The sequence below is a fragment of the Vicugna pacos genome, chromosome 4, assembly GCF_048564905.1.
Source record: "Vicugna pacos chromosome 4, VicPac4, whole genome shotgun sequence".
NCBI classification, from domain to species: Eukaryota; Metazoa; Chordata; class Mammalia; order Artiodactyla; family Camelidae; genus Vicugna; species Vicugna pacos.
In genome coordinates, this window is record NC_132990.1 from 56,302,253 (window position 1) to 56,329,101 (window position 26,849).

Sequence of the window (26,849 nt, forward strand, 5' to 3'; positions counted from 1 at the left end):
AGTTTGTTTCCCCATGAACTTTACATTTCACATTATATCTCATGTCAGGCAATTTATTTAAAGCCTCCCAATCCAAGGACTGTTGCTGAATGTCTCCTAGGAACAAGCACTTCAAAGCTTTATAGAAGAGCAATATTAGAACATTATTATTAAGGGATATATATATAGGGGGGTGTGTGTGTGTGTGTGTGTGTGTGTGTGTATTATATTTTCTGGTAAAGAAAGTAATTTTAAGTAGCCCATTTAAAGTTTTTAAGTTCTGATATGTAAAAATCTCAGCAGCATAGCAGTGTAATCTTTGCGCTATGTAACTTCTTTCAATTCACTCTATTTATAAACTACCTAGGGTTAACATCAAGCATATTTTTTGCAAACGTCTTCTAATTCCAGGTTTGCAATTCAACTGGAAAAAAAAAATCAAAGACACCTAAGAGCATTTTATGACTTCAAAAGTTTTCTTTTCTTGAAATAAAAACTACTGCTGGAGATCTCTCCTCCCATATCTTATCAGCTCAACTACCTAGTGTGATTTGAATCACCCAAACCTCAGTTAAAAAAAAAAAAAAAAGGAGGTTGGGGGAGAGAGAGAGAAAAGAAAAACCTTTGGTAAAGTTCCTTTGATCCTTTTCTGCTACTTATGAAAACTCACACTGTATGTTTAACACATTCCCAACAAGGCTGGATAATGAAGCACATGGGACATCAAGACTTAATTCCATGTCTATTTCTTTGTTTAAAAAAAAAAAGAAAAAACACATGCTCTATGGGTTGAGAGAAGAATGGGGTAAACCAGCTAAGAGCAAACAGTGAGAAGCAGTTGTGATGGCCAAATTGGGAGATATCATTAAAAAGCAAACTGGGGAGAGACAGTTTAGGATCTGAGGAAATTATTGATTCAAATCCTTTAAGGCATTCTTCAAAGGACTTCTTAAAAAGTTGTATTGTCTGAGGAGTTTGGGGTGAATGTGTATGTGAGTGTGTGTGTGTGTGTGTGACACAAGGGAGGAGATGAGTGGTGGGGAGTGGTGTCTGTGGGAGGAACAGGGTCATGAGTTGGGTGCGTGGATTGTGATTAACTTCAGAGTCAGTCTGAGCAAACACGGGTAATTGCATCACAGGTTTCCTGGGTACTGACTTAGATTTCCGGTTCCCTGATAATTCAGCCTCGAGGCTATAGCCAAGGCCCTCCATGCGTTGCCCTTTCCTCCCCTTCTTTACCATCTCCTTCCACTCCCAGGGGCTGCAGAGAAGAGCCTGTGTTGTCAGGTCAGACCGGCTGAGCTCAAACATGTGCTCACTCACCGGCCAAGCGATATGGGGTACCTTGCTTAACCTCGCCAAGCCTCAGTTTCCTCACTGATAAGACAGGAATAATAATATCGACATCAGAGAGCTGCTGGATTAAATTAGATCAGTGCTCAGCATGGATCAGCTGCGTAACTCTTGGACATTTTTACTCAGTAAATATTTTTTGAAAGCTTTCTGCACACTAGGCATATACTGTTGTCCTTCCAATCTGAATGGGAGGCACTTGGGTTAGTCTCGTAGGGCTGCTGTAACAAAATGCCAAAGACTGGGTGGTTTCAGCAACAGAAATTTATTTTCTCACAGTTCTAGAGGTGGAAATCCAAGATAAAGGTGCCAGCAGGGTTGGTTGCTTCCTCCTGAGGCCTCTCTCCTCAGTTTGCCTTCCTACCATGGCCTGTTCCCATGCTGAGTGTCCCTGGTGTCTCTCTTCTCTCTTCTATAAGGACTCCAGTTATACTGAATTAGGTCCCCCACTCTAATGGTCTATTTTTAACTTCTTTACTTCTTTAAGGACCTTATTTCCAAACACAGTTACATTCTGAGGATATTGGGGATTGGGACTTCCACGTATGAATTTGGGGGGAGACAATTCGGCCCATAATAGGCACTAAGTCACACTCTGCTTTTTCCAACAAAGAGTAGGAGGACCTGGAACACCTTCTACTTTTCTGCTTGGTGATCTCTCATATTCAGCCCAGTTTCAATATCTTTCCCTCTGCAGAGTTTCTGTTGGATTCATCTTCACAGCTAGTCATAATTCCTTAGATCTAATCAATTATAACAATTACTATACTGTATCTACTGCCTTCAATACATGTAAATATATACACACATATACTATGTGCATATGTATATCCATATATACATGTATATATGCATACGTATGAGAGAGAGAGAGAGATGGGTTTTTAATGGTCCGTGTCCCAAATTAGAATGGAAGATCCATGGGGAAAGGGGCTTTTTTTTTTTAATTGAAGTATAGTCAGTTTACAATGTTGTGTCAGTTTCTGGTGTATAGCATAATAGTTTAGTCATACATATAAATACATATTTTTTTCATATTCTTTTCCATTATAGGTTACTACAAGATATTGAATATAGTTCCCTGTGCTATATAGTAGGTCCTTGTTGTTTATCTATTTTATATATAGTAGTTAGTATCTGCAAATCTTGATCTCCCAATTTATTCCTTCCCACCCTCTTCCCCCCCCCCGGTAACCATAAGTTTGTTTTCTATGTCTGTGAGTCTATTTCTGTTTTGTAAATAAGTTCATTTGTCTTCTTTTTAGATTCCACATATGAGCATTATTATATGGTATTTTTCTTTCTCTTTCTGGCTTACCTTACTTAGAATGATCATCTCCAGGTCCATCTGTGTTGCTGCAAATAGCATTATTTTAGTATTTTTTATGGCTGAGTAGTATTCCATTGTATAAATATAACACAACTTCTTTATCTAGTTATCTATCTGGACATAATGGACACTTAGGTTGTTTCCATGTCTTGGCTATTGTAAATAGTGCTGCTATGAACATTAGGGTGCATTTTTTTTAAATTAAAGTTCCCTCTGAGTATATGCCCAGGAGTAGAATTGCTGGATCATATAGTAAGTCTATTTTTCATCTTTTGAGGAATCTCCATACTGTTTTCCATAATGGCTGCACCAAACTACATTTTCAGCAGCAGTGTAGGAGGGTTCCTGAAAGGGGCTATTTTGATCACCACTGCATCCCCAGAACATGAAATAATGCCTTGACATGATATGTGCTGAGTCTCTTATTCTAATTGGCTCAAAGCTTTGGAAACTCCCTCGGAATACTCCCCAGCTCTTTAAAAGCAGGGAGCATATCTGCTTTCTCTCCGGGCTTTCCATCACTTCCTCAATAAACTTGCTGAACAAAATAATGAAAGTTTTCACAGACTGACACTCAGTGTTTGGAAATTATTCATGTGGATTCTAATTGGAGAAGGAAATATCCTTGTTTTGATCCAGAAGGAGGAATACACATATCTCCTTTTGATTATGAAGCCATAATTAATGAGAAGAAAGGCATCTGTGTAAAAACACTGAGCAGAGTTTGGGACCAGTTGCTAACAGTGTACTTCTCTCTTTGAGATTTTCTTTCTGCACACAAACTTGGTTTGATGGTTTTGACTGACTTGACTGTGCCTTGAGGCAAAGAAATATGATAACTATGTACCTAGGGGTGGATTAAGACAAAATAAAGGGCCATCTCAGGGCTCTATCCAGTTCTGGCTGTCCACAACTCCCTCTGGGTAAATCCTATAGCTTACACCTGTCCAGGCAGCAGAAACCTAGACCGTCACATCTGTCAGTGGCTGCCCAAATAATTAAAGCCATCTGTGCCCAGCATCCCGACACTTCTCTGAATCAGTACACAGCTCCACAATTCTGCCAATGAGAAATAACTCCAGAACCATGATGGTTAAGTAATTTTTTTCATAAAAGAACACAAAAACTAAAAAGATAAATTCCCTTTGACCCCTCTTGACCCCATCAACAAAAGGTCCCATGAAACAGAGCAGCTGAGATGTTAGGGAAGTCTTCAAGATAGAGATGCTAAATCTCCAAATCGAGTTAGAGGTCAGTGCCTGCATTTGCCTGAATTGTTTTGTTCAGCACAGGGAATCCAGCCTACCTGCTCTCTTTGTGTGGCTGGTGATGAATGTGTTGACTGATTGGAATGCAGCCAAATGCTATTTCATGTTGAGTCTTCTCCTCGGGGTATTATGAGGGCGCGCAGGGCAGCATGAGACAGAACAATGCGTGGTTAAGAGCTCAGGCTCCCGAGTCAAACACAGCCGAGTGGGAGTCCAAGCCTTGTCACTCACTTGACCTTGGGCAGATTACTTGGCCTCGCTACATCTGTTTCTTCATCTGTAAAATGGAAATGATAGTTACATCGACTTCGTTAGTTATGGTAAAGATGACGTGAGAAAGTGCGTGTTAAGCACTTAGCAAGCTACTTGGCGCGTGGTTGGCATGTGATAAATGTTAGTTACTGAAGTTGTTGTTACTGTGGTTGTTAATGACTCCTGGGTCACACAGTCCCCTGGCTTACAAAGGACAACTTGAAATGGGCTTGCAATTCTGTTCCACATTCAGTGGGGATGCTGTATTGTTCAGCTGAACTTGCTAACTGGTAAAGTCTCTGGGATGAGGTGATGTAAGTGTTCAGAACTACCCCACCTTTGATTAATTAGTTAGGAAACAAACTTCATAAAACACTTTTTAGCTGCCAGATGCCATATTAAGCACATTTTCCTCTCCAACTATCGTTTAATCCTCAGGAGAACCCTATGAGGTAGCTGTTACGAATGTCTCCCCTCTTCCAGTGGTCACCCACATAATACTGTCAAAGCTGCAAATGAATTGGGCTCATACGTTCTTTGCCCAGTATTCCTTTGGATAACCTCTCTTGACCCATTTTATAATAATCCAGTTCAATCCCTTTGATTTGAGTGGGGTTGAATCCATTTTTCCTGGGGCTAAGAGGATAGTTAATAAAGACTCAGGATGGACCAGTCCCACTAGCTACAGAGATTACTATGGCATGGATGACTTATTTCTCAGGGACTCACACAGAGGCAAAGAAGATCTCTTTTCTCCTTGCAAGAAAGTATATCCATGGGAACTTGGAGAACTTGAAAGTTATATATACTACCTCTTGCCTAGTGCATGCTTAAAAATGAAGACAACACAGCGAAGAGGAGAGAGAGGGAGAAAGAGAGAGATCTAATAACATCTGTTAAACCCCTGGATGCAGATATACCTGAAACTAGTTCTGTAAGGCAATAAAGCCTCATTGTCTCAGGCTTGTTTGAGTTGAGATCCTGCTAATACTGTTCCAGTGAACAACTGATTCTGTAGAACTGCCTGCTGCTGTATCACACTGCATAAGAATATTATGTTTGAACAAAGGATTTTTCCTTTTGTGCAAACGACTCTTCTACACACTAGCCTTCTTTGAGACCAGTATTATTGGTCTCCTAAATAGGTTGGTTGAACTCCTATATTTAAATGCACATATGTCTGTAAAATGTCTATGTATTTTTAAATCTTGTTTAATTCATCACTTTCTTAGATTTCAAATTTATTTAGCAGTGAAGCAGCTTTATAATTTGTAAAAAAAAACTGTAGCTTTGTTTAAAAAAAGTAGCATTTAATATTGGCATTGAGCAAGCTCTGGTATGGTGGGGAAAATATCAATGTTGGTATCTAAAGACATATATTAGCCTATTAGCTCTGTGACTGTAGTTGTGCCTAGTTTCCTGGAAACTCAATTTCCTTATCTACCAATGGAGATAATAATACCCATTTCATAGGGTTAATACAAGAATCGAATGAGATCATGCTTGCAAAACTGGGCAAGAACATTTTTTTCTAAACAAGTTTAGCTTGATATCTTGTGCCATAACCTGAGATTTTATGAGTATCATTGAATAATGGTGATTGTTTTTCTCTTTGGAAATTTTTTTTTTAATTATAGGTATGTATAAAGAAGAAACAATAATCGCCATACTCCCTCCTCATTCCACCCCACCCCCCAAATAAATCACTGACAGTATTTTTGGGATATTTGCACCTTAATCTTTCTTCAATATTTATACGTATTTATTTTTAAATTTACACAAGCAGTAAATAAGTCAGTGAAAACACTTAGACCACCGCAGATTAAACTGTATTCTCCCGATACCTCATGTCCCCATACTGGCATCTTCCCATCAATACTGAGAGCAGATTGTATGGTGAATTTGTGGGACGGAAGAGTTTCTCAAATTCTTTGTATTTTTCATACATATCCAAATGTTGGGAGAACTATCAAATATTGGTTTCTGGGTTTTTTTGTGACTCATGTTAATATGTGTAAACTATTCCTGTGAACTTTTTATAGGAATTCTTTGTGTTCATGAAATTGTATTCATCCTTTCTCTATGGTTAAAAATTTTAAAAAAATTTTTCATATACAATACTGCATCAGATCTGCATCAGATCTTTTCACATGTCTTTATCCAGGACAGATTTGTAGAAAGAAATTGCTGGGGCCTAGAGTAAATAATTTAATAGATACCACCATCTTGCCCTTCAGATTGATTGTACTAATTTCAAGGTCATGAGCAGCTATGTTTAATTTTACTCTCTAATCCCCCCACCCCATCCCTTGCTTGTCTACACTTGATATTATCGAACTGTTAAATCTTTGCCAAACTGGTAGCAGAATGGTAATTCATTGTTATTTTAATTTACATTTTCTAGTTAATAATGAGGCAGAACCATTGTTCACAGGGCAATTCTGATTTCATCTTCTATGATTACGTATTTGTGTGCTTTAAGCCATATTTTCATCAGCTTTTTTACTTTTTTTAATAGAAATGTAACAATTATTTGAAAGTTTCAGATGCTTATCCTTGGTCTGTTTTGTTTCTCAGTATTTTACAGGTGTGACTATTCCGTCAGACTATTCTGTCTCGTCTTCTACCTTTGCTCATGTTCAAATTTCTATTATTTTCCTTTCTATTTTTGCTACATAACTGGTCTTAAGAAAATCTTCCCAACTCCAGGGTCTTGTTATTGTCCTTTATTGTCTTGGCACAAAATCAGCCTTTTCTTCCGCCAAATATGGGTCTTTAACGCAGCTTGATTTTATTTCTATCTATGAGTAAGACAATTTGGGGGGATTCTCAGTCTATACCGTTGATCTCCTTGCCTTTTCTTTAAACAAAACCACCCTGTTTTAAGTACTGTGGCTCTGCTGTGTGCCTCAATTTCTGGAATGACTGATTGATAAAAATAACTTTTATTGTATTTGTAATGTTTTCTCATGAGCATAGAGAAAAGAGACTTCTAATTAATGAGCTCAGCTGTGTGCTGAGCACCATTGGGGGCCTTTTTATTTTATCACATTTTATCCTCATATCAGCCATGCGTTTTACAGATGAGAAGCTTGGTGGAGATACCTGGCTTTCTCAGGGTCACATAGCTTGTAAGCAGTGGAGTGAAGATTTGAGTTCATGTCTGTCTGACTCTGAAATTCAGTTCTTTCCCTGACATCTCCCACATTTCCAGGTCCAGAGCATCCTGGAGGAAGACAGTAATGTCTGCTGATTCCTTTCATTTTGTAAAGCTGTATTATTCTGCTGATAAGATCCATAGTATTGCAGGAAGTTGAAAGATGAGACTAGACTTTAATCAGTGACGTTTAAGTTATGTGGGGGACGAGAGAGATAAGGAGCAGCAGAGCCTTTGGTGAGATGGACCAACTATTTCTTATTTTAAGGACTAATGCAACTCTGATCCCACCCCCACCTCTTAGCCTCAAGTTTCCTTAGTCCCGCTAATTAGTTCCAGATGTCCTTCAGTTGTGGGCTGTCTTCTCCTCTAGACAGAAACCTAATGCCAGCAATGGGCACCAAGCCTTCCCTTTTGACCTTTGCTCTTTATGGTGGGGTCGCTGCCTTCAGCAATTTGTAAATCATGGACAATTTCAGCTGTCACACACTCTTGGATTTGACTGTGACCCCTCTCTGGAATCTGAAGTCTCTTGCACCAATCTGCCATCTTCCCACATGGGCTTCCTTCCTGGTGTTGCAGTAGAGGGGAATGTGAAAAAGAGCTTGGACTGGTGCTGCAGAGGCTCCTGGCTACAGATTGTCCACTTGGGCTTGGAAACATTTCCAGTTTTTACCCGAGATGCAGGTAGTAAAATTTATCAGGTTGCTCACTTTGCTATGGAATAGGAGAAGTCTAGACTCCCCCCTTCCCATCTCTTCAAAAGAAGAATGAAGACCTGTCTCTGTTGATTTATGATCTTGGAAAGAGGAGAAGGGCACGAGATAAAAGGAGAGACGAGGAATGCTATGATCAAGTGGATAACACCTTAGGAATCTCTCCTGCGTGGAGACAAGAGAGACCTTACAGACTATTGAAGACAGGCAGGTTTTATTTTTTTCCAACTCCTATAATGTGAAACTACGTCTCCTCTGACTTTTCCATGCTGAGGACTTTGATGTCCTACAAGATTTGCCTGAGCTGGTAGCTAGGTCTTAAGGAGGGATTTCTGAACGTGCAGAAGCTCTTTCTTCAGACTGAGTGGCTCTGTTCCATTTCCTGTAGCATAAGTGTGGATGATTGATGAGTAAAAACATGTTCTTGTATTTTTAGATAGCAAGTGAATACTGAAATTATTATGTATGAAGAACCAAACACTTCACAGGAAAAGAAGTTTATAATTCAGGTTTGACTTGACTTTGGCCTGGCAAGTTCCTTTTTGCTATTTGACTTACATCTTGGCTAGTCCTTTTTTTTTTTTTAACTGAATCCTATGAGACAGGCGTGGGGGGAAAGCATGGAGCCCCAGAGATGGTAATGGGAAGGAAGGAGGTGGGGAAGCGAGGAGAGGAGAATCAAGAAGGACCACATGCCCTTACCTGCCAACCTGATTTTGGAGAACAGCCAACCATTAAATGCAGTGGTCACACTGTCATCTTGCTGAATTCAGGAGATTGTGATTGCATCACCGAGCAGACTGTTTTCTTCCACTCAGAACACTTTAGAGTTTAGCCTTAAGAAAGGTTGAGGACACACCATGTAGCAGCATCTCTGAAACCTTAAATGTGTTGCTGAGAGTCAGACTGCAAAATGAGAGATGCTGTAACAGCATGCTAATGGCAGCTCCGCTCCTTCCTGTGTTATCCTGGGTGGGTCTTCCCTATTTTAAACTGTGCGTTTCTGATAAGTAGAATGATGGGTTAAAACAGGTAAGTTCTAACATCCTTGTAAGATGAAAAGGAACGTGGGGATCTTAACAAATACCTTGTTGTTGCAGTGTCATATTTCCTTGTGCCAGGGAGTCATAACTGAGCGATTGTTGCTAAGCATGAAGTAATACAAACACGAAAGTTATCTGGGGCTTATATTAGATTAGGCCTCTTGGTCACTGATCTTTGTTCAAACTTAAGGAGAAAGGGTGGCCAGCATCAAATTCTCTGTGGTCAGAGCCTCTGTTTATGGTCTCCATTAGCCATTGAAGAAAACCCCTTCTTTACCACAGCCTTAATTGGTTTCTGGGCACTCCATCCCCTGGTGCCATTGTTACCGTGTTCAGTATGAGCTCAGGTGCAGTTTTCTGTGGATGTTTGAAGCTAACTAGACAGCTCCAGTTACCAGGAGCAACTTTTGTAGGAAACATTCCCCCAATATGTTCAAAGAGGAAGACTGGAATTCTGAGAAACTTACCTTTCTTGAGATGTACTTGGGAATTACATTTTGTTTTTAAAAAAGAGGAAAAAAACCCTTTGTAGAAGTGAAAATTAATTATCTATAGTCCTGGAGATTTTCTTCTCAGTAGTGGCCAAGTAAACTCATATGAAGCTAACTCTTCTGCAGATAACAACTTTAATCACAATAACATATAAAAATAACAATCTAAAGGTTTAAGAGTGAACAGACACAAGCACATTTTGAAGGAAAGTCAATTATTTGGAAAAAGGGAATGGCACTTGGTGGTTTTCTCCCATGGGTGTGTGCGTGTGTATGTCTGTGTATGTGTGTGTGTATTTTAGCTGGAAGGCAGGCTTTAGTCTGCGCCATTCAGGTTGGCTAAAACAGATTTAAAAGCTGGAACTGATTTGGGAGCAACCATGGGTGCTAGAAAGTGAGGGGCAGGGTGACTACTGGAAATGAGAGAACCAGAGTGGGAAGGAAGCCCTGCATTCTGTGCATGATTCTATCCAGATATCTGGTTGACTCTTACGCCATGCATGCATGAAACAGATTACAAGCAGAATAGTTAAAGCTAAATAACTGAACTGAGATTTGAGTTTCTACCCAAGAGAGAGTTTGTATTTTGAGGCATGTTAATTGCCTACATAAGGAGGTCAACACTTTTTGGAGAAACAGAGAAGAATCCAGAGTCTTTACAATGTAACAGTACAGTGTCCATGATATAATCCAAACTTGCTCAGTATGGGAAGAAAGAGTAGAAGAAATGGAGATGGGAGTAGAAATATAAAAACAAGTTCATCTCCACTGACAACAACAAAAAAAAACCCAATGAGCAATTGATTAATTTTAACTTACCAAATTAGCAAGAGTTTTTAAAATATCCTATGCTAATGAAGATATCATCAGATGGATCCTCATTTGGAATATAAATAGAGATACATTTTTGAAAATCAATCAGGCTAGATAGCTTATAATGCCTAAAACAGTTCACACCCTTTGACCCAGTAATTCCACTTGTCAAAATGTACTCCAGTGAATTATCAGCTGTGCAAAGAGTTTTAGATAAGGATATTCCTAAAATATTTATAGTAGAATGAAAAAAGATAATCTAAATATCTGAGCATAAAGGGATAGTTAAGACAATTAAATATAATGGAAAAATTTATAGACATTAAATTACGCTTTAAATGAATATTAAAGACAGGGGAATTCTCAGGGTATAATATTGACTGAAAATGGGAAAGTACAAAGGGGACATAAAGGAAATTATAATTTTCTTTTTTGTATTTTCCTGTGTTTCCCCAGTTTTCTACACAGAGCATGAATATATTTTATATTAAAGAAAGAAGATTTAAAAGAAAGCATGTGTAGGTATAACAAAACAGATTTTCAAAGTTGCTCATGTGGCTGAGCTGTCAGCATTGGCTTTAGCTTCCTCTTCCGTACCTCTCCTGACCCCACGCTCTTAATTCATGTTCACATACCCTCACCCTTTTCCCTCACTGAAGCCATCTATTCCTGTTCAGGACCAACCATTCTGTCTGGGCTCCTGCCTTCCCTGCTCACCTTCATGGGGACTTCAGTTCCTTGGTTATCTCGGTCTCTTCTGCTGTCTTCAACCTCTCCCTCTGTTCATTGCAAAATGGTCAATGGAATCAACATGGTCTAAGATGAATCACTGGTCCTGCAAAAAAAAAAAAAAAGTAAAATCCCATTTTTAAAAATACCCATTGTGTTCTGTTTTATTTTGTTAAATGGAAATATTTTTTTGAGAGGATTCCACACGTGATTTTTTTTCATCGTAAAAAGAGAAATAAAGACAATGCAGAAGTTAGAAAACAGAAAGCAAATTTCTGTTTTCTCTCAGACATCATCCCATGCTCTTTATATTAGTAACTAGATAGGTTGGTACAACCTATCTAATATTAGCATGGGTGGATGGAGGGAATGCTAGAAAGATGGACAGCTAATTTTGGGTTGAATGGGATCACACATTATAGCTTGGGATCATGACAAAACTAATTCTAGTTATTCTTGTGGAATAAACAAAATAGTTAGAATAAAACTTTTAAAAGAACATATAATGGAGGAGGAAGGCACTTTCCAGAAATTAAAGTGAATTATAATACATTTTAATATTGAGGTATTGCCCGATTGTTACCCATGTTTTTCATATAATTTAGTATAATGCCAACATATTTCCATGACAATAAATGTGAATCTACATATCATTTTAATTGCATATGGTTTTATCTTATTAATGTTCTTTTAAAAATGCTCTATAAAATGAATATTTAGCTTGTTTCTGATATTTTGCTATTATAAACCATGCTTTAATAAATGTCTTTCTGTACATATTTTTGAAAAGTTTTCTCATGATTTCCTTAAATTTTGATATGAATTGCCATTTTTCTCTTCAGAGGAAGTAGGCTAATTTATACACTTCCATCAGCATTTGGTGAGAGTCCTCATTTTTCTGCCACTTTATGAACTCTTGGTATTATAAATTTTGTAAATTGTTGCCAATATAATACATGAAAAATATTTTCTTGTTTAAATTTGAATACTTGATTATTTATTGAAGTTTTGCATCTTTTCTGATGATTATTAATCTTTCAAATTTATTTTGATTTTCCAGTTCATATCTTTTGACTCTTTATTTCTTAGCAAAATATTACATATGCATAATTTAAAAGTTCCCCTGGGATACAAGGATTATTAGCAAAAAATAGCATTTCTCCATCCCATCTTTTTTTACCGTCCCAACCATGCTACCCAGAGATAACTATGCTCAAAATCAACTCTTACAGTGGTTTCTTCTGATATTTAACTTATTTAATTTTATGTTTCTAAATTATATACTTCTTTACTACTTTTTTCATTTTTAAATTTCAGATATTAACTCTTAATTTCCCAGTAGGTAAAAGGATGATTTATCCCTCCTTTCACATTCCCCCCATCCCATCTTGTCGCTACAGGCTTTTTCAATTCTCTTTGACCTTTCAGTGCAGATATATCATAATTTGGGGCTAAGTTTATATTCACTGTTTACATCATCATTACATAAATACGATTCACAGCTCAGTAAGTAAAACAGTTTCTGTGGTGTAATGGTTATCACGTTCACCTCACACAGCTCAGTAAGTATAGTACACAGTTTAGATTTTCTTTCTAGTTCATCTTTTTGTTTTGCCTGGAGTTAATAACTACCTCATTTGGGGGTTTGCACTTAATTTTCTATTTACACAAATCTCTATCACCCAGATCTCTGCCAGAGTAATAAAACTCTAAATAGGTTAAGCATTTTAGGCAGGGAGCGATAAATTAGGGGTTGGGGATTAACAGACACACATTACTATACATAAAATAGATAAACAACAAAGACCTGCTGTATAGCAGGGAACTCTATTCAACTTCTTGTAATAACATATAATGGAAAAGAATCTGAAAAAAAAAATATGTATGTATATGTATAACTGAATCTCTTTGCTCTACACCTCTAAAACTAACATTATAAATCAATTACACTTCAATAAAATATTTTTTTAAAAAAGGCCTCCATCATTGTGCTCCAATGTCAGCTAGTTGACACTTGGGCCCGCTGCACAAATACCCTCCTCTCTCCATTATTCTGAAATCCCCTTTGCAGTTGCCCTGTGTTTCAGTTTGTTCTCCTGGACTTCATTTCATCCTTTTCCCTAATTTTGTTATAGGATGCAACTCTAGGATGATACTGAGAAAGGGTACCTGGAAACATTTTATTTTTGAAAACTTTTAGGTCTAAAAGTATGTTTTTCTGCCCTCATACTTGACTGATAATTTGCCTGTATATGTAATTCTAGCCTGGAAACTATTTTTCCTTCAGATTTGTAAAGACATTTTTCTTCACTGTTTTCAGCATCCATGGTGCTGTTGAAAAGTCCAGTGCTGTTCTGATTCTTGATCTCTTGTGTTTTTGTCTTGCTTTCTAGTTTTTAGAATTTTTCTCTGTTCTTCAGGCACTGAAATTTCATGGTATACTTGCAAGTTCTTTTCTATTACTTGGGCTGATGGTTGGGAGTAGCCTTTAAGTAAATTTGTGTCTGTTGTTTTTAGGAAATGTTTTGAATTATTTCTTTGACAATTTCTCTCTGTTTTCTGTCTCTGTCTCTTTCAAACACACACATGTCCTCACTTTTTCTGGAACTCCTATTTGTGGTTTGACCTCTTGAATTTATCCTCTAATTTCTCATATTTAACTCCCATTTTCTCTCACTGGCTTATTGTTCTATTTTCTGGAAGAATTTCTAGACTTCCTAGACTCTGATACTTTCCAACCTCTACTAGGTATTTTATTTTAGCAATCATATTATCATGTTGTAGTGGTTTGTTCTTATTCCCTGCCTGCTCTCTTCTTATAATGTCCTCTTTTTTCTTCATGAATGCAATAGCTTCTTTTATTGTCATAAGGATATAAAAGCTTTCTCCTTCTCCTTGTGTTATAGCTTTTCTTCTCTGTTAATTTGGGTTTCTGTCTTTCATATTGGAGTGTTTCCACATATATCTTGTGTTCCTTGTCTAACTGTATTTTGGGATCAGGCATGGGAATGCTAACTGAAAGCCATGCATAGGGCATGGGGTCGGTGTGCTTGTGGAACAGTATGCCGTTACCAAGGCATCAGAGTCACTCACCTATCTGTTCTCTATGCTAAGATTTTTTTTTTTAATGTTATTGACATCTCCCATTTGTGTTGTCTCTTCTGTTATTCTTTTTGTCTTCAGGTCCATACTTTGTCATCCCTTTAATGTCATTATACTAGATTTCCTGTAGGGAACCAAGATAAATGTGTATGTTCAAGCTGCAATGCTTAACTGCAAATCTATATGCACTTTTTTTCTATTGAGATGTTTGTCTGTGTCCTGTCATTTTAATACTTCTATATATACTAATAACATTTGTTTAGACATATTCTATCTTGTTTTATTTTTATTTGCTCTTAATTTTTCACTTTTCTGTACAAAAGATTTTAATCCTAATATAGTCAAATTTCTCAAGTATATCATCATACCTAGGAAAAATTTTCCTCATTCTAAAATATTCTGCAATATGTTTTTCTACTTATTTTATAATTTTTCCTAATATTTAAAATTTTAACTTTGAATATAAATTTTGTTCATGTTGTGATATGGATAGCAATTTATTTTTTTTACTAAATGGAACCTATTTAAAGTAAATAGTTTTGTTCTCACCAATCTCATATTACATCTATATCATATTTTATATTCTTATATATCTTGGATCCACTTCTAGATTCTCTATTTTATATCACCAATTGCTGGATCTGTATTATGGTTTAAAGATACTAGTTTTGTAGTGCATTTTGATACCTTCAGTGGCAAATGCCCTCACTCGTTGGTCTTCTCTATTACATCTTCTTTTAGTGGCTCCCAACTGTATTTTTTGAAATAAAGTTTGGGTCAGTTTTCAACTTTGAAAAAACTTTATTGCAATTTTTATAGTCTGTATACAATTTTAGATTAATTTGAGAGAAAATTCACACTTAATTGAGCCTTCTTATCTAGAAACATGAATGTCTCAAAGGATATTAAAGTCTACTCTCATAATTTTCTTTTTAGAGATTCTGTACATTCCTTCCATAAGATGTAATTTTATTCCAGCTATCATTCCTATACCTGCAAACCACAGATTTTCAGATTTGCTTACCTTTTTGAATGCTATCATTCTACTATTTTTAAATAATTTTAGTTAAATTTTCCTTATTTTTATTTACCATTCAATATATATTTCAACTTCCACTATGTTCAAAGAAATATTAAGACATTCAGGCCATAATATTAAATAAAATGAGACATGATGCTTCTTGCCGTTGGATAGATAATTATATCATTTTCAAATGAGGATTACATTTTTCATATGCAATATATATTTTTTTCTTATTTTTATTATTCTATTGATTAAGATCTTTAATTCAATATTGAAAAATGATAAGCTTCATCTTTATTTTATTTATAACATTTGAATAAATATGTCTGATATTTCCCATTAGGTGTGATATTTGCTGCTAGAGTCTATTTAAAAAAAACTATCGTGTTAAGGAAGTTTTGTTCTGTATTCTATTTATAAAAGTTTTATAACCACAAATAATGTTGAATCAAACCATCCTTGAATTCCTAGAAAAACCCCTCTTAGTAATTTCAAAGTATTCTATATTTATCCTGCCTGACAGAATCTAATAATGTTTTAAGATTCTTATATCCATAGGAATAAAAAGATTGATCTAGTTTTCTTTCACTGTGATCTTTTTTGAGTTGGATATTAAAATTACACTAGCCTCAAAGTGAATGAGAAAGTTTTCCATAGATCTTTGTATTTTTAAGATATTTACTTAAGAAATATTTTTGAAAGCAGAATAATTTTCTTGCCTTTGAAAGAATTTACAAACAAAATTAGCCAGATTTCTTCTTGAGTGATGTTCATTTGATACCTGTTCAATTGTATGTGTGATTATTGATCTACTCATTTCTAGTTTAAGAACCAATTTGGGAATGTACTTTTCCCCTGAAAATCATCCCTCTATCTTATTAAACATGTTGGAATAAAGTAGCATTTATTGTTCATCTGTGTGTTTTATCTGAGGGAGTTGGTCAGAAACAACTAATTTTGTGGTCAAATGTAGACCCACTGTATCTAGGCTGAGAGGATACAATTTACCAGAGCCCACATCTGACTTGGTAGGTAGTTATTGTGCAGGATCATAGACTATCATAGTGTATAAGAATTGGCTAAAAAATTATTCTGAGTTCCTCATTATATAGCTGCAGAAACTAAGCCACAGAGAGGTGAAGTGGCTTACTCAAGGTTATGCAGCATGTGAATAAGATGGTTGAGGACTCCTTAATCCAGCAGAGTTATCTGCACTATACAACACTTTGTTGTTATAAAAGAAAATATATAGATGTAAGTTAATAGGAAGAAATGCAAGATGACACTTCTGTAAATGTTCTGTGAATATTGTTTTGATATGATGCCAAACTCTGTCTTAATTTCCTAGGTGAAGAACAAGAGGCATGAGGGGATCAAAGAAGAGCCAGTCATGATCCAAATCCAGCCTGAAACCTCTTCCTATTGACTGCCTTACCTGTCAGTAACTCAATAAGCAACGGTGCCTCCTACGAAAGGAAACGCTCTGAGGAAACAAATGGAGAGAAATCTTCATTCCTGTAAGTATTCAATAGAAAAGATCTTACTTGTTGCTATTCTTTTACTTATTAAAATAGGACAAATATAAAAGAATGATAATACTCAATGCCTGCCAGAGTCCAGGGAAAATTGAGGCCCATGTATTATGATAAAATAACAATCTTTGGAAAGACAAATTAGCAAACTAAGGGAAAGTTCTATGTGAATGAAGGTCCTTATTGAGGCAGTCTCTAATAACAAAGACTTGAAGCAACAGAATTAGTCTGAGGGGAAGGTCTAGGAAAACTGTGGTACGTGTGAGAATATTGTGTAGCTAATGGATATATCCTTATCATTAGGAAAAGAAGCATGAAGCAATGGCCTTACCACTGTGTCTTCACTCCTCTACACTTGGCTCAGTTAGCTCCATACACACTGAAATCAAGGTGAAGGCCAGCTGGACTCGTATCAGGGGGCTCTGGGAAGAGCCTTGTTTCCAGGCTCCTTCAGGTCATTGGCAGAATTCAGTATTTTGCAGTTGTAGGACTGAGGTTTTTCATCATCTTGCTGGCTGTAGGCTGGGGTTCACTCTCATCTCTAGAGGGTTCTCCCAGGTCCTTCCATGTGGCCCCCTCCATCTCAGCACTGGAGAACCTCCTTCGGTTGTTCCTCACATTCTCTTTTGCCTCCAACTGGAGAAAACTCTGCTTTTATGGGGCTCGTGTGACTGGGTTAGGCCCACACGCATAATGTCTCTATATTAAGGTCAGTGTCTACTTTTGCCATGTAATATAACATCATCATGGAAATCAAACTAAGAGGCAGGTGGTGCCATGGGGTCGTCTTAGAGTTCTGCCAGCCACGCCACAGACGGGGCTCCCTCTCTCACTTCCTTCAAGTCTTCACTCACTTTTCAGCCAAGTGTTTCCTGGAATCTGTCTGAAATTTCAACTGCTCTTCCAGCCCCCGCCCAAACTTCCACTCCCTCTGCCTGTTTTTTTTTAAATTCTTCTTTAGCACCTATCATCTAATGTACACTATATTTTACTTATTTAATTGTTTATTATCTGTCTCCTTCAGCAGATATAACCTCAAAGAGATCAGGGACTTTGTTCTCCGCTGTAGTTCTCACTCCTAGACTGGCACCTGGAACACAACAGATAATAAATATGCATTTGATGAGGGAATAAATGATACAAAATTGTATAGAGTATGATTACAGTTATTTAAAAATATGAATGCATATACACACAATTAAAGTAGTATTGTTAAAATGGTAAGATTTTAATAGCTTACAAATCTATTTTCTAAGCTTGGCACTGCTCTTACATTGACATACTAAAGAAAAGGCCCCAAAATGGGGCCATTCTCTGGGGAGTGGGAATTAGCCAAGTATGACCTACGTCGTGAGCAGATAGTTTTGAGGTAATGCTAAGGACTCAGCAGCTCATCATAGGCAGAAAAACATGCCAGAGGCGATGTGGTCACAGAGAAAGAGCGTGAGAAATGAATCGCCAAGACCTGGACTTGAGTCTCATTTCAAGTATTTACTAGCTGAACCTCCTTCCTCACTTTAGAGATGAGGACACTAACCACTTTCATCACTGGGCTGCCATGAGGATGCTGGAAGATGCTCAGTCTTGCTTGTTTTCACTTCACCCAGTCTTATTCACCTTTGTGATTTCCAAGAGAAAGACTTTTCGTGCTGTACCAACTTCTCTTCTTCATCTAACTTGTGTGCAGTTACAGAACAGGACTTTCTTGATAGGGTAGGATGATTTTTCAATAAAAGTAATATCACCAAATTTTTTTAAAAGGAGATACTGGATTCCAGTAATTGTAACTAGCTTAAAATAACAGAAATCGAAATTCCTCTGCGGATAACAAAGTTTCCTGTTGAGCTCCAAAAGATTCTCCAGCAGTCTCAAATTATTGTACCTTGAAATTGTTTCAATAACCACGTTCTATAAGACAGGAGTTTGTAATATCAGGTATTGATCAATACAAGATTGGAATTAGCTTTTTAATCAGAAACGGGGAAAAATGAGTTTAAGTTCTGATCCTGTCAATTTCTCATTATTTGACCTTGAATCATTCCCCTTACTTCTCTTGGCCTTCTGGTACATTCTGAGAATCCTTGCATGCATGAGTAAATGACTCTTTGTGGAAAGATAATTCCCACAGCAATAAAAGCGATTACATTTTAAGCATCTAGTATATTCCAGGCGCTGTGCTATATTCTTTACATACATTATCTTAAAAGCACAAAACAAGTCAATCAACTGATATCGTTGTCTCCATTTTATCCGCAAGAAAGCTGAGGCTTAGAGAGATTAAGTAAATTCTCGAGAGTGGCACAATGAAGTGCTAGAGTTGCTCTACTGCTATAATCTGTTAACATTATTTTGAATTTGGATTACTCTTTTCAATGCATTTACTCTCTGGCCCAATTTTGTGTCAAAGAGGATTTGGTTCAACATTCTATGCCTTTATCTAAGTCCTTAATTTTGGAAAAAATAACAAAAGTTTGTTTGTTCCTTGCTACATCCCCAGTACCTAGCACAACATCTATTAGGTAGTAGGTGTTCATTAAATCACTTTTGAATGAATGAATGATATGGGGCAAAGACAAAGCCCTGTGCCAGGCCTCTACTGACATACGGTAGTATTGGTCCTTTTAGTTACAAATCTGCTGGACTGTGTTGTTGAGATATCGTCATTTCTGTACTTTTATCTACAATTATTAAAGGGAGACATTCTGAAATGTTTTGCTGTGGTTAGGTACACTCTATCTATACTTTCCCCCTACATCTACCATTCTGATAATCTTATTTTACAAAAAGTTTAAGCTGTATCTCATGTTTCATGAATATATTATTTTTATCATCTTTCTTCTCTTAGAGTTCACAAATACTCCATTTTGTCACTTGACCCAGTAAATTACTTGGGATAGACATTTAAGCACAATATATATTTTTGCAGCACACTCCTGTTGGTAAGGCAAGGTAGTATTTTTCTCTCATAATTCTTATAAGATTCCTGGCAGAATGCTGAGGCTACCTTTGGGAAGTTTTCTCAGCTGCAACAACAACAACAACAATAACCATTTATTGAAAAGCAGCGTGCGTAAACACAGTGTAGACCCCGACCTGTTATTATCAAATTTAATTCCCCCCAAATCTGTGAAGTAGGCATGACTGTCTGAAATGTACAAAACAGGAAGCCAAGACCAAAAGAGCTAAATATTTGCCCCAAGTCACCCATATGGTAAGTAGTATAAGGATTTAAAGCCAGGTCTCAAACCCCAAAGGTTTTGTTTTTAATGAATATCTATGTAGCCCGGGATTCTACTTTTCTAGGCCAGGAAACATATTAAAAACATCCTAATGTTTTCTTATGATTACTTCACGTGTATTTGGCTTCAGTTTTCTTTTGTTTGGATTAGGCTAGGTTATGCTGCAGTAACAAGTAACATCAATGATTTTAATGTTGTACTTATGTATCATATGGGTTTACATGATTGCAATGACTGGATGATCATGTTGGAAAGTCATACACAGGCAATTCATTGTTTTAAACTCAAAAATGATACACATCACTTCTGGCGACACTCCATGGCCAGAGAAAATCATGTGGCCAAGCCAAACGTCAAAGGATGAGGAATCACAAACCTCCCTTGGATCTGGGAGGAGAGAACCAGCAGTCAGTGGATAGTGGTAGTGTCTCCACAAATCCATGTGTTTTCTGCCCTTTTCAGAGTTGAAAATACTCTCTTTTTTAACACAGGAACAAAACATGGGTTGTGAAGTTCAGTTTTCATTAAAAATTATACCATTTTATATTTTCTTTTTTATTGAAGTACAGTCAGTTTACAATGTTGTGTTGATTTCTGGTATACAGCATAGTGATTCAGAGATATATAGATAGATAGATTCCTTTTCATATTCTTTTTCATTATAGGTTATTACAAGGTATTCAGTAGTTTCCTGTACTGTACAGTAGGAACTTGTTGTTTATCTATTTTATATATAGTAGTTAGTATCTGCAAATCCCAAACTCCCAATTTATCCCTCCACTCCTCCTCTCCCCCTGGCAACCATAAGTTTGTTTTCCATGTCTGTGAGTCTGTTTCTGTTTTGTAAACAAGTTCATTTGTGTCATTTTTTTAGATTCCACATATAAGTGATATTATCATATGGTATTTTTCTTTCTCCTTCTGGCTTACTTCACCTAGTATGACAATCTCCAGGTCCATTCATGTTGCTGCAAATGGCATTATTTTATTCTTTTTATGGCTGAGCAATATTCCATTGTGCGTGTGTGTGTGTGTGTGTATGTATATATATGTGTATGTGTGTGTGTATATATATGTATATATATAGCTCCACAACTTCTTTAGCCAGTCATCTGTTGATGGACATTTAGGTTGTTTCCATGTCTTGGCTCTTGTAAATACTGCTGCTGTCAACATTGGGGTGCATGTATCTTTTTGAGTTAAGAGTTTTCTCCAGATGTATGCCCAGGAGTAGGACTGCTGGATCATATGGTAAGTCTGTTTTTAGTTTTTTAAGGCATCTCCATACTGTTTTCCATAATAGTTGTGCCAAATTACATTCCCATCAACAGTGGAGGAGGGTTCCCATTTCTCTACCACCTATCCAGCATTTATTGTTTGTGAATTTTTGAATGATGGCCATTCTGACTGGTGTGAGGTGATACCTCATCGTAGTTTTGATTTGCATTTCTCTGATAATTAGTGATACTGAGCATTTTTTCATGTGCCTATTGACAATCTGTATGTCTTCATTGGAGAATTGCTTGTTTAGGTCTTCTGCCCAGTTTGGGGCTGGGTTGTTTGTTTTTTTGTCACTGAGTTGTATGAGCTGTTTGTATGTTCTAGAAATTAAGCCTTTGTCAGTCACATCATTTGCAAATATTTTCTCCCATTCCATAAGCTGTCTTTTCATTTTGTTTATGGTTTCCTTTGCTGTGCCATGTTATATTTTCTTATAATTACACCATTATATATTTTCACATAAAAATTATGCCATTAGATACAGTACTTGTATCTTGAATCTTACAGAAATTAAGTAAGCACTTTTAGCTGTCCTTCACACTTATCACAAGAAACATGTAGATCTAATCATTATTTCCTAGCCAGTTGGTCACTTCCATTGTTTCCCCATTTTATACATATTCTTTAAAAATCTGCACTCATTAGAGCCCCCTGAAATTACCTCATGAAACTACCCCTACTCTTTTTCAGCCTTATGAAAACTTACTGTTGTGAAGTCATAATTGCAATTTTGTGTGCCCAATGTCCCCAGAGATTTTTTTTTAAAATTCTGGAGATTAAGGATGGTTGGAAAAGAAGGACTCAATTATTTATTCCTCCCCCACCTTTATTAACAAGCTGTTGGAGATGAGAAAAATAAAGGAGTTTAAAAAAAAAACAGAGAAGCATTTAGGAAAGAAAACCCAACACAGGGCAAAAGTGGTGAAGCAAAGTCAGGAGATGACAGCTGTGCAGCGTGTCTAGAGAGAAGCCAGCTCAGATCACAGGAGGGGGAATGGAAGACAGAAACTCTGGGAGAGAAGGTTTCCTGGCAGTCTGTTACATTGGAAAGGTAAACATACAATTGATCTCATGGAAAAAAAACCAAAAAACAAAAAACTAAGGATGGGTACACTGGAGACCACTCATGCCAAAAGCAAACATAAAAACCAGGCAATCATTAACTCTAGGAAGAGTAAATACGTTGTACAAAATGGAACTATAACTGCTGAATTTGGCTCTGCCTTGTACAATATTGAAACAATAACTTTAAATACTGCTATTGTTTAAACAGAGTTAGAGCTGTGGTAACTTATTTCCAAGTATCTCCCATCCTGCATGCCTTCTGCAATGAGACTCTGCCAGTCTTCTCACCCAGAGGTGGAGTTGGTTCCTCCTCTCCTAGGGTGCAGGCTGGCCTGGTCACTTACAGGGACCCACCCACTGGCAGAAGTAAATGCTGAAGCCCTGGGAGGCTGGACTTGAAGAGACGGTGTAGCTTCCGTGTTCAAGCTTTTGGAGTGCTTCCTCCTGGAATGCTTCCTTGAGACGGCCATGTTCTGAGGAAGCCCAAGTGAGGCACGTGCAGGAGTGCAAAGGAGTTCTGAGTGAAAGCCCCGCGGAGTGTAGCTCCCAGCCAAGTCTGCTGGCTGAATGTGGTCTCAAGTGAAGCCATGTGAGACCAGCAGAACCACCCCGCTGATGCAGAGCATCACGAAAAATAACAAATCCTTATTTCCTTAAGCCATTAATTTTGGGGTGATTAGTTATCCCCAAATGGGCAACTGAAACAATATCTGTATCAGGAGGCAAGGAGAGATGGGGTGACATGAGAGAGCTAAATCATCAACTAAAATGCCAGGAAATTAATAAATCATATCTTCAAAGAGAAATCAAGAAGAAAAGCTCTAGGACTGCAGGATGAGAGATGTGGTGAGAGATGCCAGAAGAAACAATTTAAGTGTTTTAAGTTGTTGCCTGGGGCCAGACCGTCGGGTGGGCCAGGGGAGTGCAGGTTCTCATTATAGACCTTTTAGTAGTATTTGATTTTTAAAATGTGAACATGAGGTGCTTTGATAAAAGTAAAATTGATATATATTTTAAAATTTTCCCTGGGATATGCAATCAGAGGAAACCAGGGCATACGAAGGCCTCCGGGCCCGGCAGATGAATGAGGAGACAGCTCTAATTTGGTCAATTGCTGTCTGCGGACCATCCTGCCTGCCCCTCAAGGCTTCTCTTCCCAACTAGGCCTCGCTTTTCAGTTTCAGTTCTTAGCAACCAGTTCAAAATGAGGATGTCTTTTAATGTACAGGCAAAGGCTTACGAGTAACTTAGAAGAAGAAGAAAAAAAAAAAAAACCAGGAGGCAGCCATAAACTATCCTTTTGTCTTTGGCTAATTTCTATCATGGTTCCCTGTCTTTTTAAAAGAAAAAGTGCAGAGAAAAATCCCAGAAACCCTTCGGCTACTAACACCTAAAATAAAAGGATAATATTTAAATCACTGGCTCTGAGAACCTCTCAATAGTCCCAACTCTGTGCAATCTGCTTGCTGGAAGACTTCTAATTCTTGTGTGGTCTTCGGGGTCCCACCTTGTTTGTGGCTATTCATTATCATCTTGACATAAATCTTAAGGAACTTGGGGTTCCTCCAGTAATATATAGGTAGGAAAAAAAAACTTGGGAAAACCTGCTTATTCTTATTTCTTCCTTCTTTCTCTTTACAATTCTTGATGCCATTCTTTGGCCTCTTAAACTTGCTTGCTTAAGCCAGCCTTTATTTCTTAGAGCAGCACATTCTGCGGCTTTGGCTGTACAGGTCTGACCACTGGACAGCTTGGCTGGTTCATGCTTTTCAAAAAATCAGTCAAAGCAGCTGTTTGGCAAAGAGCATTGAGTGATTTTTCTTATTTTCCAGCAGAGCTGCTGTGGAATTACACCACTTCAACTCCATGCTCTCTCCTTCCCCCCAAGTATCTTGACTCACTCTTTAACTGGCCTTCCTATTCCTGCCCTGTCCTTGCCCCCACCCCCAGCACAACCTGCCTTCAAAAAAGCACCCCGGGATTATGTTTTCTGATTGGGCAACTCCAGGATTGAAGGTGGAGCTGTTCTTGGGGAACGGGTCACAGAATGGGTGGACGGTCAGTTTGCATGCAGTGATGTTAAGATGGAAGGTGTGAGTGAAGGCCCCGTTTCTGCCGTCTCCATCCTCGCCAGCGTTGGTTACTGGGCCAACCTCGGCCAGTCTAGCATCATCCCAGCTTGTGACAGGCCCACCGTCCCTGGGGCTTGGAATTGAATCTTCTGCTCACAGGCTACTCTCTACCCTGCCAAGCAGAACAAGAACAAGAATTAAAGCCAATGGCAGAGCACTGTTGTGAGTCCGACATCAGACTGGCTACCTAGTGCAAATCCTTCCACCCGTCCTGAACGTTAGGTGTGCTTATTCCCCTTTTGCAGAAGAGCTTACCCGCTGGCCCAAGGTCATGTAACTAGCCAGAGGTAGAGGCAGGATTTTGATCTGTATTTTTCTGGTCCCCAGACCTCAGTCTGCTCTGTCACGTTGCTCCAGATATTACTGGCCTTCCAGGTCCCGCAAACACATTGTGCTGTGTTGACCTGAAATAATAAGCAGGTCCAAAATGGCTTAGTTCTGTCTTACACTGAGTCTCTCTTCCTAAAGGTGGGAGTCTCTCACTGCTGCACTCTTTCTAGTGAATTAAGCCCCCTTGATGGTGACACTTGTCTGAATTTGGCCAGTCCACTGAACTCTGTTCCTTGAACCCCAGGCAGATTCGGCAGAGGCCATTCTAGAGAGCAGCCAGTTCCCTCAGCCCTGGCTGCCTGGTCTTGCCTGCCTCCCCTCCCTGCTGCCCAAGACATATGCGTGTCATTGTGTCCTGAGCACTGGGTTATACTTAGTGTGGGACAAAACGAATCAAGCACAGATTCTGACCTCCAGGAGCTCCTGTCTGTCAGAGGTGGCTGAGATGCATGGCTGTATGCCGCTAGTAACAGTCCTCGTCACTGGAAGCCCCTGTAGAGCTCCCACTGTATGAAGGGCACTTTAAGAAGGTTATTTCCCTTTGTCTTCACAGTAGCCCAGTGACAAAGGCTCTGTTATTATACTCTTTTACAAAGAGTGAAACTGCAACACGTAGGTAAGATTATGAACCCAGGCAGTTTGGCTCCAGATCCGAGCTCTTGAACACAACTGGGTTTAGTGGAGTTGCTGCACAGGTTGCAAGAGAAGTACAGATCATAGAAACTGAGAGGAGATAGGGCCGTGTAAAGCTAGGAAGGCTTCCTGCAGGAGGCAGGACTTGAGTTAAGCCCTGAAGGATGGGTAATATTGGACCATAAAGGCTGGGTACGCAGGAATGGAATTTCAGAGGGAGAGACTAGCAGTCAGCTGGTTGTTCGAAGGCTCTCGTTGCTGAGACCTCAACCTGTCTCCTCTCTGAGTCTGACATGAGTCATCAGCCCAGCACTGGATGCCCAGCAGTGTGGGAGGCCGGGTGGTCCTTTTGTCTATCAGTGTAAACATGTCTCTGGAAAAATACCTTTTTCTCCCTTTAACATGCTGCCCAGTTTCCCTCCTGGTTTATTACTATCTCTGGGCTGTGGAGTCCTTCCTTTAAGGATGTCAGCATGAAAGGACCTGGAGTGACGATTTGACCCAGGTGGGAGAGCAGCCATCACCGTGTCAGGGGAGAGAATTCACTGCCCCGCCTAGGGAAATACTTTCGGTGTTGCTCCACCCCAGCGGGGACAGGTGGCAGCAGGCCATTTAACCTCTGTGCCTTTCCCAAATGTGACGTGTCTGCTCATCTTGTTGATGACTGAACTGAGAGGGACACCACACTGAGAGGGCTGGGGAGAAACCTGAGAACGGACTCCTTATCCCCCTCACCCCTTCCCATGCCCATCTGCTCCAAGAAAATGATCATGTCAATGATGAACTTGTACCCCGTGCTTCCCACCGATGGCGCAGCTCAGAGAGACACACGGGGGTAAATGTAATCCCCACCAACATAGCAATGCCCTTGGCCACAGCAGAAACTGGGTTTTCTTAATCCTCTAACTTTAAATCCTTTCCAAATACAAACTCATTGACCAGTTAGCGTCATCTTGACAGAACTTTTTATTCACATCATCTGATGGCTCCTCTCCAGATGTGTCATCATGGGTGGCCTCTTCTAAGTGTAGCCATTACGGTTTCTTGTTGTTTTCATTTTCTGCTGAGTTACTTTGCCTGCTCCTGACATTAGAAATGAACCTCTTCTCTCTTTCCTAAGCCTGAACTCGAGCCTCACTGTTTATATTCATTGTGTTCCAAAATAATTAGTCACTTGCCTTGGCAGTGCGTCTTTAATGTGAGTTTTCTCAAGAGATACTCTCAGAATCCTCAAAACAAGGAGACTCAAAGTCCTTCAGGTTCATAAATGGATTTTTACACTACTTTTGTGTGTGTGTGTGTGTGTGTCCGTGTGTGTGCACACATGTGTTTTACTTTCTTTATCTCATTTCTGTTGTATCTCCCAGTGGTTCAGGCAGA

The 26,849-nt window shown here is 38.5% G+C and overlaps 1 long non-coding RNA gene across 1 annotated transcript in view; it reads right to left on the reverse strand.

Moving 5' to 3' along the window:
• Positions 1-2,870: 2,870 nt before the first annotated feature.
• LOC116280330 (uncharacterized) overlaps positions 2,871-26,849 on the reverse strand; it is a 284,498-nt gene continuing 260,519 nt past the window's right edge. The window contains exons 5-8 of the long non-coding RNA XR_012072152.1: positions 17,121-17,879; positions 16,693-16,772; positions 11,120-11,237; positions 2,871-4,207 (exon numbers count right to left, since the gene is read on the reverse strand). This is a non-coding gene — a long non-coding RNA (uncharacterized lncRNA). The remainder of the gene's footprint in view (positions 4,208-11,119; positions 11,238-16,692; positions 16,773-17,120; positions 17,880-26,849) is intronic.